The sequence below is a fragment of the Lycorma delicatula genome, chromosome 1, assembly GCF_047948215.1.
Source record: "Lycorma delicatula isolate Av1 chromosome 1, ASM4794821v1, whole genome shotgun sequence".
NCBI lineage: Eukaryota > Metazoa > Arthropoda > Insecta > Hemiptera > Fulgoridae > Lycorma > Lycorma delicatula.
This window is the reverse complement of record NC_134455.1, coordinates 94774054-94786480: the sequence shown is the minus strand read 5'-3', so window position 1 is coordinate 94786480 and position 12427 is coordinate 94774054.

Genomic DNA, 12427 nt, shown 5'->3' with positions numbered 1-12427 from the left:
GCTAGAATAAAAACACAGTTTGCAAGAAATTTAACGGCTACTAGAAATCTGAGTTGATAAAGTTAAGAAAAGGAATGCCCTGAAACAACATGAAGAGATTACTTTACGCTACTTATTATTTAATCGATAATATTGTAATAGTAAGCAATGAAACGAAAAAATTCTCAGATCCTCTGGCTGGATAAAGTAATATTTTAAAATCTTTTATTTAAGTTACTTGGAAAAAACTTTCAATGGGAAAACCAGAGAAGTGCCTTTATAATAAATAAAAAAAATCACATATTCAGATCGTAATATAAGAAATATGAGGAGTAAGGCCTGAAAACATATATAGGAATTACATTCGGGGGGAATTGGAATCTTTTTTTTTTTTTTGAAATCTGTTAAAAATATTATTAGATTACGTTTGGGAATAATAATTTTCAAAATCCTGTTTTATATTCTCGTAATAGTCACTGCATATTCTTATCCAGTTGTAAATATACTTTGTTAACCGTATTTCTAAAATTGTCCGTAGACAGTTATTAGTTATCGCAGTTTTTGCTTTACAAATTGAAGTTACAATATATTTTACTGTTAATTTTAAATAATTGTTTTCCATAAATATGTAAAAACATTATTGAAATATTAATTTTACCAAGCACTTTTTCTTTGATGAGTGAAATCAACTATATTATTCACGACTGTAATTATTGTTTTTACTTCGAAAATGTTTTCACAATATTTATTTGAACGTGTCAGCCTACGTATAACATAACATAATAAAACGTATAACATAATAAAATTTAGTAGGCCAAATAAGAATTTATTAAAATTTACAGATTTAAGATCAAAGTTACGTTTAATATGTATAGATTAAAAACATTTAGAAAATTTCAGAGATTAAATAAACTATGTTATTTCTTATTCAAAGAAGTTTTTTTGGATAAATTTGTATTAATAATTATAGATATGCCATAAAAATCTTAATAATTAGCCTGCTCCTAAAAGGAAAATAATTATTTACTTAAAAACATTTGTCGATAAAAATTTTTCATAAGCATCTCTATTATACAAAAATGTCATTAAGCAGTTATTAATAATATTTAAAAAAATAGGTTAAAGGGAAAAAGCTTAGATGAAAAAAAATGTGAAACAGATAAAAGCTTGAAAAAGAGGGTCGAAATTTCTTCAACTTTGTATTTTATTTTCGTGTATGAGACGGAAATGTATAGTTTCTACAAACAAGAGAAGTAGTTTCTAGAAATAAATTTCTGAAAGAGTAATAGTTTGGCGAAAAAATGTTACAAGGTAGAAAAAATAACAATTATCAAAATAAATTTTTTTTTCAGATAAGTTACACATATGCTAAATGAAACAAATTAAAAACTGAATTAATACAATAAACACAGTTTGTTTTATGTCAGTGCAGTGCGAGTATCGGTTAATCCGAAAAAAACATTCACAGAAAAATTTTTTGTTTACTTTTTTCTTTGTTTTCCGTAAAAATCTATCTCGTCGATTTAAAATAAATTTTTCTAAGATCAGTATTTTAATAAATTAATTCTTACCTGTTAATTTACCGAGCGGCAAACGGTAAAGATCGTTTTATTTTGATATTAAAAATATAATATTAATTAAATTATAATTCAGTACAGTGTTTGCATCATTTCTTTTCCGTTTAATAAATATCTCATCACAAAATTATTTCGAATTGTTATCCACTAAAATAAATTCTAGACACAATTATTTAAAATTTTAAAAAGATAATATAACAGTCAGTATTTTAAATTACAACTGTAATATCACTTTATCTTAAATCGATAGTTTAAAAGTCATCATTGAAAAAAAATGGCGTCTCACTTCATTTCTATGAAAATGCTATTTAAATAAATTATAATTTCATACATTCCAATACCTTCCGAAAAATATTAACAAAGAATATATGTTGTAGAATCCGGCTGAAGTATAAAGGTAATGTCAGTAACGTGTTTACATTTCCAAGCTAAGAAAATAAAGCACTTTTTCCACCGATAAAAAATATATCTTTTTTAAATCTTTATAAAATGTCTTTAAATAAATGTTCTGGAATATCTACTTCGTAATTCAAGTCGGTTATCCTTACATATGATTACGGAGTTAGTATTACCAATCTTAAAAGATTACATTTTTAAAAAAATGATTTTGAAAATCACGTTTTTATATTACAATGAAAGGAATATAAAATTTAACAAAATTGTTTAAACGTGTATAACATTTTATTTAAAAAGAAAAGTGTTAAAATAAATAATTTAGTTGAAAAAAATCCTTGTTTATGTCAAATGGATTTATTTTCTTATTGTCGCATGAAATTTTACAACGAAAAAATTTCTTCGTATCAGTTTCCGGTTGATGAATCTATACACAGGTGATTATTCCTCGCGTACAATCATTGCATTTTGTTTATTATTGGCTTTATATATCTATATCAAGGTATTAAATATAATTTACAGAATAGTCATAATTTAAAAGGAAAAAATAAAACAATAAGACATCATTAATTACAATAACAGCAATATGATATAAGTCTTAACCTGTAACAAGTTAAAATTACAGTAAACAATCTCAACAAATAAATTAACGCACAAATAGATTCATTAATAAGAAGAGTGCAATAAATAGAATACATTTACGTAAATAATGGCTTAGAACTTATATTAATAACCAAACGCTTTAGATAAAAATGAAGTGAGGCTATCATCAAAGATGACCGCTGATGGAGGGACTTCGATCATATACGGACTACATGCATTTCGTCAACATTAAATGGTAGCATAATAACATTTACTTGGACTTCAACAAGCCCTGGGGTAAATTAGTCCTACGTATCTGCTTTCTAAACTTAAGGGTTATGGATTGTACTTCAGTTACTGTGGTTGAGGCAGGAGACTTATGGTCAAGTCGAGAATAGTTTAAGATTTGAAACTCAAAACTAGAAATTTAAAGAATTGAATATTATTTTTTTATTAATTATGGGGTTGGTTACGTTATTTTTAAAAGATTTTATTTTAAAAAACGTTTAGTTTTGTTAAAATTTGAATAGGTTTGGAGAAGATTGAATGAAATGGAGGGCATCACGAGAAACGCAAAAGTTGAGAAAAAATTGTCTTGATAAATATTAAAAAAAAGTAATTAGGAGAAGCAATGTTAAATAACTACTACGGAACGCGCGCTATAGCTGCCTGGAATAATATTTTTTTACCTTAAATTTCAAACCAATTTTTATGACTTAATTATTTCGAATATTGACATAAATTGAGACCATTATACGAGTACCATTACAGTATAACGATCCAATACAAAGTAATGACGATGAAAAACGAAAATGTCTTAAACTGTTTATACGGCCATGTATAATGTTTTATTAAAACAAACATCCATTAATGTGTATGAAAGAAACTAATCTAAAATCATCAAGGGAACTTATACAAAATAAAAAAAATCGTAGGAGACTGTGTATTTAGTCGTTGGTTAAGGCTTGTATATACATTAAAGATATATTTACGAATACGTATTGTTACACGACCAGTATAACAGACCTGAGTAACGGATTCCTTCCAATTAAGAAGAAAATATGAAAAAAATATTTATGAAGGAATACAGAAGCGTACAAGAAGGGAATTCTTTTCCAGGCTAAAAAGTCCATTTAACAATCTTTTTATCTAATACTGGCAGTGACACAACTTCAACAGCTGTTATTCGATGAGATGGGTTACCGGACGAAAGAAGAAATTTATGGGAAAATGTATGGGCGCGGACGATAAGTCTCACGCTTCAACAGGAATGTGGCGATTCTGCAGGTCGGGTATGTAAGACTGCTTGGACCAGGGGGAAAATCAATAAGAAGCGAATAAAAGCGAGTGCTGCAAGTTGTTTACGACGCGATTGTGAGACATATCAGAGTGCAGTAACAAGGTGTAAAGTGACGTTACGAGAATTCCAGTGTTGACAATGTTGTGAAAGTGGCAGTATTAAATTCAATCAAAAATTGTTAGGGTAGTTTTATTGTAAGCAGGAAAAGTGTTTGCAGTGAATGGAATATATGAAACTTAAGACTTGTCTAATCTTATCTGGTTGTTAATACTAATTGTTAAAGGTGTTAATAATATTAGCGTTCATTATAATGTCTTTACTCAAATAACTTATGTTTAAATCAATACGAAAAAACCCCAATAAATTCATTTCTAATTGATTTACTGAATTATGGCTTTTATGATTTAATACCTTTAAATAAATCCTGTCCTTATTTGAAATATTATTTTTTATGTAATTTTATTCAGTGTTAGTATTGTTGTTGTTGTGGATGTCATTAATATTATTATTCTTATTATTGTTGTTTATTATTTTTATAATTATTATTATTATTGTTGTTATTGTTGATTTGTTTTATTTTATATATTCTTAAACTAATAGATTAAATTTATATAAAAATTTGTATTTGTAGTCTCTCAATATCCTGGTAGAGCCGCGAACAAGCAACAGTATATATATATATATATATATATATATATACGTGTGGATAGAATAGATAGCCTCCCACGTGTTTGTAGTCTGTTAAAAAATTAAAAACGGAAAGATTCTTTTTTATGAGAAGTAACTTTTAAAAATAAAATTATATACCATTAATAGTGCAATTAATAGAATTAGTTTTTAGAACTTACTAAAATCTCAACAGAGTTTCCGGTAGCACTCTACCGAAGATCTCTATTGCTAGTGGAAACTCCGCGGAAGAGGTAGACTAATGATAATTTGATAGTTAGCTTCGAGGCCTTTGGAAAAATAATTCTACTAATTTGAAAGCGAATCTTTGTCAGTTTACTTTCTTGGTGAATATAGCTAGAATGCTATACTAAAGGGGAAATTATGGTAATCATGCCAAATTTAGAATATTGGGTTTTTTCCAAATCTTTAGATTTTAGGTTCAACTAGTTCATTCAGACAAAAAAAAAATGTATGTGTGTCGCTCAGCTTTTGAATTGACCACATATCTCAGGATTGACCAAACAGATTTTCTTGAAATTTGGTTCAAATATTTTTAGTTAAGGGGTGCTGATCACATTTTTTTTTAAATTCGTTAAGAATGGGGATATGGCAAAAAAAACAATTTCAATTTTCTTCAGAGGAATTTAAAAAAAAAAAATTATTAAAGCAAATTTATTACCAGCAATGCTTATATAAATATTCCAAAACACATTTAAAAAAAAAAACCTTCGGCTCTAAAAATTAAATGTTTTCTGTTCTTTTGCTCCGTCTCCCGTCGGATTTGATATTTTTCAAAAAATTATTGAAAATTTGTCATTCATTTGTCAGCTTTTTTAATAATTTTAAAGCTTTTATAATTGTTTGAAATAAAGTTTGTGAGAATAAAGTTGAAAGAAAGGCTGAGTTTTCTTGTCTGAAAATTTTGGATACGGAAAGTTTCACACTAGAAACCGAAGTACCATAAGAAGTGATCTAATTGTTACTTTGTTTGCCGTAGCCACAAATAGTATAACAAACTGCGTGCGAAAAACCCGTTATGTGTTTTTTATTTGAGACGATTTTTCTATTTAACTATGTAAAACGTTAGCTATTGGTGAGAGGCTGCTCCAAAACACAATAGAATCGTGGTGCAAATCGACTGGATTCATATTTTCCCATAAAACGAAGTGCATTTGCTTTACCCGATTGAGGGATTGAGGGATGTTGACCCTCGAAAATTAGATTTCTAGGATAATGATTTGACCAACAACTGACGTGGGTAACACATTTGAAGGAACTGAAGGTAAAATATCTAAAAATGTTGGATTTCTAGATGATACTCACTGGGAAGTCAATCATATAAGCATGTAGCGCTTCTACCGAGCTCTGGTCCGTTACCGCTTGGACTATGGCTATGTGGCTTATTCGTCGGAACAAGCCACTGCTCTAAAGATGCTCGATGCAGTCCATCATTCACTTATGTGTCTTGCTACAGGTGTGTTTCGGTCAAATCCCGTGCTAAGTCTGCTGGTGGACAGTGAAGAGCCATCTATTTCAAATAGATGAAAGCAAATGATATGTTCTTACGTGGCTCGCATTAAAGCGCAACCAAATCATATAACCTTTGATACGGTATTCTCCAACCAGCATGTTAAATGATAAGAGGAACGACCATTATCTATTGCTCTGCTAAGCATCAGAGCTCAGCACCATTTCTTAGCTCTAAATGTACAATTACCTTCAGTTTTTACTGTTGGTCCATGTCATTAACCCCCTGGGCGGCTTTCTTTAGTAAATTATCGCGTTAGCCTTTGACGCTACCATAAGAACATATATCCGGTTGAATTATGAGAAAAATTCTGTGATCTTATAAATAGCGTGAATTCTGATGCTATAGTTTATACGGACGGTTCTAAAAACGTTAATTCTGTATGTTGTGCTTTTGTGGTTGGCAACAGAACTTACAAGTTTGGAATACACAGCATCGTCAGTATTTTCGTTGTAGAGGTGTATGCTACAGTATTAATATTTGAAACATATTTGTCTGCTCCGATTCCATGAATACCATACAGGCGATTAGTAATATTCTACTCCAGACATCCTTCTCGCTTCTTGCCCTCTGGCCCCGTACTGCAAACTTGCGTTGGCATTACCGGTTGCGATTTCTGGCAAGAACACTGTTCCCACATTCCCATCGTCGGGGCTGACAACGATCAGTGGCTGTCAATCAAACTACTTTGCTCTAGTGTTACAGTAATGCCATTGTCGGCTAAGTAAGGACGTTTCTATTGTATGTGCATCGTATACTCTGGTCTCCTTTAGTGCGTCCAGAGTACTGTGGTTTTTTCATCTACTTTTGGTGTTTTGGCTGCTGGTCGAGTGTGTACCTTCCAGTGGTATCAAGTCTACCAATCGAGGATTGCAAACGCAGTTAGCACAAGGTTTAATTTAAGACTCATCTTTTCACTTTTTGCGGGAGTGAACGGAGAAAGTTTTCTGCGACGCGTGTCCGCCTCAACGGGGCTGAAAGGTGGCAACGAATGCTGGTCGTTAGCCCCCGTTACAGAACAGGCTGAGCCTTTAGTCCTTCTGCGCTCTTATCAGAGCGAGGGCCGTAATTTGTGGTTTTTTTGCCGTACGAGTAGTATTGCAATTAATCGATCCAGCAGCAGCCAAGAGGCACAAAGAGTGACAGGAGAACGTAAGGGTCTCCGGCTGCCCGTACTCGCTGCGGGTAGTTGTCACACCGTGGGCTTGCCCAAACCCGTCAGTAGGGAGACAGCGAGAATTTCGTCAGTTTTTCAGTGCGTTAGGGAATCTTCGGCCATGTCGGAGTTCCAAGTTGTAAAGAAGTCCAGGCGGAAGAGGAAACCAGCACCGGTACCGTCGACTAGCTCCTCAGAGGACGAGGTAAGCGACACGATGGATACAGGGGCACCCACCCAGGTGCGGTCCTTCTAAATTCAAAGGGCAGACCTGGTAGTTCTGCCCTGCTGTTGAAGGTGGTCCAGGAGGACCTGGACTACTTGGTCGATTTTCTTTCGCTTCCCGGCGGGGTCAGCTCGGGTGCGAGGAAGACAATTCTCCCTCGGCTAGGTAAGTTGAGGGAAGCTTTTACAGCGGTAAGCGAGGGTTTCGAGGCCTTGGCCTCCTGGAAAGCGTGATGCCCCTTGGTATCACGGAGTTTTTGAATTAGGCGCTGGTCTCCACCAGAAGTTTTTGTCCGAGGGTAGAGTCTTGGTTGATTTTGCCTCTTGCCGCGTCAAGGAATACCTTGACGTGCAGAGATGCTTCAAATGTTGTAGGTTCGGCCAAGTTTTGTAAGTATGCGTCGGTCTGCGCGCATTGTGGTGAGGAGGGCCACAAGCGTGACGATTGTCCGCAATCCGGTCTGCGTTAACTGCAAGCGGTTACGCAAAAACCATAGGCACTCCATCAATAGCAGGGAGTGTGGTAGTTATTTGAGAGCGGTTGAGGTCTACTTCAACTCGCTTGATGGTTAGGTTCGGTCAACTCAATGCCCAGGGTGCCTATGCGGTCCAAGTGGAGTTAGGTAACGTCGTTGAAAAGCGGACCCTCGATGTTTTACTTCTCCAACACCCGTATGTTGTCAAGGGTGACCTGCCAGGTTTTTCAGGCTGGAATAAGTTCCATGTAGGTGAAAGTAAATCCGCCGTTCTGTGCAGGAAGTCTATAGATAGTGTCTTTGTATGGCAAGCCTCTGACACGCATCATGTCGTTGTTAAGCTTGCTGTGGATGGTTTCGACCTAGTTGTGGTTAGTTCGTACTTTCAGTAAAGAGATCCCACTGAATTACATTTGGAAAGATGGGATAGAATTATCAGGCTGGTAGCGGGTCGTCCTATTCTTATAGGTGTTGATGCGAACGCCAAATCGCTTCTTTGGCACAGTGGGATCACAGACGACAGCGGTGAACTGCTAGAAGGCTTCATCGCACAGCACCGTTTTGAGGTGTTCAATGTCGCCGGTCGCCGGCGAGTCGGCAACCTTCGCCGGCGCGGTGGGATTGCGGAGGACTTTCCTTGGTACCAACATTGATGTTACCATAGGCAAGGATATTCCTGGTAGGATTCAGAACTGGTCTGTAGTCGATGATTGCGAAAGCGACCATCGGCTCAGAGTTTTTGATTGGATAGGTGGGCTGCGCGATGTATTTAGGGCGGACGCCCCTGTTCAGCAGGGGCGCTTCTTGCATAGGCGGGCGGATTGGCCCAAGTTTTCCAACATTCTTGCGGCCAGGATGCGGGTGTTCACTCGTACCCTGGACGAGGTCCCTCTAGATAACCTGGCAGAGAATTTCTCTTCTGCGGTGGTTGAAGCCGCAGAACTCTCAATCCCTCGTAGTACGGGTCGAGAAAGAGTAGCTGGTTGGTGGTCTCGGGACTTTACTGCGATAAAGCAGGCCGTGGGCCGACTCAGGAGAGCCGCACAGCGTGCGCGTGATCCTGACCGGCGCGAGGCCTTGTTTGCGGAGTATCGTCAGAAAAGGAACGAGTATTTTCATAGAATTAGGACTTCTAAGCGAGATTCCTGGCGCTCTTTTGTTCAAGAGCAAGGGAATAAAGACCCTTGGGGTGTTGTTTATCGTGTACTTGGTCACAAGCGTGAAAAGGACAGTCTTCTGTCGGCTCTCTCGACCCAAGACGGCGTTGTAGTCGAGAAAGATCGTGTTCTATCTCTTCTAATGGACGATCTGCTCCCCGATGATACTGAGGTTGGTGAGACCTCGTATCACCGGAGTGTTCGAGCGGCGGTCGTGAATTTCAACACAGACTCTGTGTCTTTGGAGATTGCTGAGGCGGAAGTCCGCCTAGTTATCTGTAGCCTGGCTAGGAACAAAGCCCCCGGATATGATGGTATCACGGTGGAGCTCCTTGTTCGCACCCTGCCTGTAATTCTTGACCCATTGACTAGGGTGTTCAATAGGTGTTTATTTGCCGGGTATTTCCCGGCTTGCTGGAAGCGTGGAATTTTGAAGTTGTTCAAGGGTGGCGACAAGGACCCCACTATTAGTTCTTCTTACCGTTCTCTGACGCTCTTATCAGTTGTTGGAAAAATTTTCGAGAAGGTACTTTACCTTCGCATTAATAGTAGGCTTATTCGAATCACATGCTGATGGACGACCAGTATGGCTTTAGACCCGATAAGAGTACAGAGGATGCGATTCTTAGGGTCCTGGATCTGGCTTCAGGCAGTGAGTGCAAATATCTACTCGGTGTCTTCTTGGACATATCCGGGGCATTTAATAATTTGTGGTGGCCCTCTGCCTTGTTTCAATTGCAGAAGCGTGGTTGCACGCAGGATGAAATTAGGACTCTCTCGAGCTATTTCAGCGAAAGAACTGTTGTCCTTCGTGACGGCAGTTCACAAGTAGGAAAGACCTTGTCAAAAGGATGTCCACAGGGCAGTGTATTAGGTCCACTCGTCTGGACCATCGAGTTTGATTCTCTCATGCGGCTACGTTTGCCCAGTGGCTGTCGCGTTGTGGCTTATGCCGACGATGGACTGCTGCTGGTTGAGGGTGGCTCGCGTGCTGAGATTGAGCTCAGAGCGGCACAGGCATGTAGGATTTTGCGGTTGTGGAGTCTTCAGCATAAGATGGTTTTCAGTGCGGAGAAAACCACTATGATGTTTTTGAAGGGCCGTCTAGCTGCAACTCGCCATCCGCGGGTTGTGATGGACGGTCGTTCAATTAGGTATGTCACCCTTCAGAAATATCTGGGTGTTATCCTTGATGAGATACTTCTCTTCAAGGAGCACTTTCAGTATGTGGCGAAGAAGGCAGTTGATGCTTTCTTCGGCGTCCGTAGAGTGGTCCATCCCGATTGGGGGTTGAATTTCCGAACCATGCGGATTCTTTATAAAGGCGTTTGCGAGGCCATTATGTTGTACGCTGCGCCCGTCTGGGCTCATCGTTTGCGGTACCAATGTTATAGGGACATTCTATTACGAGCCCAGCGTCTTCTTTTGTTAGCGGTTGTCGGTGGTTACAGGACTGTCTCCCGAAAGGCAGTAACTGTGATCGCGGGCATCAAACCTGTTGATATTTCGGCTACGGAACGTAGCCAGCGGTATGTTGCAAAGAAGGGAGGCCTTTTTACTGCTGGGCGTATGCGTGAGATTGAAGACCAAGGTTTCGACTCTTGGCAAGATAGGTGGAATACTTCTTTAACAGGTCGTTATACGCATGGTATATTTCCCAATGTTAGAGAGTTGCGAGCGGTTAGCTGGGTATCCCCCAATCGGCACACCACTCAGTTTCTCTATGGACATAGTGCCTTTAGGGATAAATTGGCAAGGTTTAGGTTGGTTGATTCCGGCTTCTGTCCGGACTGTAGGGTCAATGACATCGTGGACCATGTCCTTCACATATGTCCCCGGTACGAAGCAGAGCGTACCAGAGTTACTAGGCAACTCGAGAGAGTAAATTCTATTTTGGATCTACGAGTCAACTGGAGGACTCGTAGAGAGTGGACAATAGGTACTGGCTTCCTTCGCTTCCTGGTCCTGAGCAGGGCTGCCGAAGGGATTTAATAGGTGATAGGAACCTGGGTGGCTAGGGACTGCCTGGGCAGTTGACTGGCAGAAGGTAGGCGCTTTAGGCTGCGTGCCTCGGTTAGATGTATTTGGTGGCATGTATTTAATTACGCTGTCGGCGGAGTTGCGGCCGTTGCCGGCGGGCATGGTTACCCTTGCCCGGTGGGTGCGGTCGCGCTCCGACCGAGGCACTTATGAGCTAACGACACTGTCGGCGGAGCTTCTGTAGGTACTGCTTTGGTGGTATGCAGGGGAGTCTTGACGGCGTTCTGCGAAAGATGGTGAATGTCACGCGGGACTCCGTGATGGCGCTGTTCGGGAGTAGGAGCTAATTCTCCTCTCCCGGGCGGACCGAAGCAGAGTCAGATAGAAACTCATTTTGAGTATTAAGCGGGGTTCTTAAGGGAATTAGGTCTAAATTTCGATGTATGAAACTTTAGTGGGAAAGTTTGTTATTGAGGCTATTAATACGTATCTGAGACATTCAGTAATTGGCTCATTAATATTTAGGACTAGGCGCGGGGTCTTCATTCCGCGGTTAGGCTTCTAGCTTAGTTCCTGAGGGCGACGTGGTAGCTGCAGGTGTCCGTTGTCTTCATTCTGAAGGCATAAACACGAAAAACTATCTCGGGGTGAACTTTAGGTGGCATCTCTGCGGGGCCTGGACTGAAAGCTGTGGTGCGCAATCAGTTTGAGGGCGAGAAGATCTCCTCCGTTAAAGCCACTACTGGCTACGAACGGAGGGGGTGGTGTAGCGACTGGACACGCTACAAGGTGGGATCTTCTCCCCTCGGGGGGGAATCGAGATGTATGTGCATCGTGTCCCCGTTCTTAGGTTCGTGAGGCCAATAATCTTTTCTATCCTCTGGAAGGTTCGGGAAGCGATTTTTCTTCGACCTTGCCGTTGGTCTGCTTTAGGAGCTTTTAGCTTTTCACGTTTCGAGCAGGGCTAAGTGAGAATAGGTGGCCTTGCTCGGAATAGATCACTGCTGGATGCTCACCTTGACTTGTGTCTAGGTGATAGGATTGTTCAGACTGCTACTGTAGTGCCTGGCGGTACAGTCGGTGTTTTTATTTTAATCGAGACGCAACGAAGCAATCCGGGGAAGATTGCTTGGAGGACCCTATTGGCATAGCCAAGGATCTGGTTGCCGGCGACCCCTTCTTGCCGAAAAGGTCACTCGGAATATCCCCACCGAGACTACGGTCCTCCGAGAAGGAGGTCTCCATGGTCTCCACAAGGACAGTAGTGCACCCAAGTGCACCGACGGATTGCACTAAAAATCCTGCTGAAAAATCTGCCACGAGCTGTGTGGAGAAGGCTGCGGTTGGACCGTGCAGGGAGTGCATGGCAATGGAGGGCGAGCCAAGGCCGAAGGGCGAATCCCCA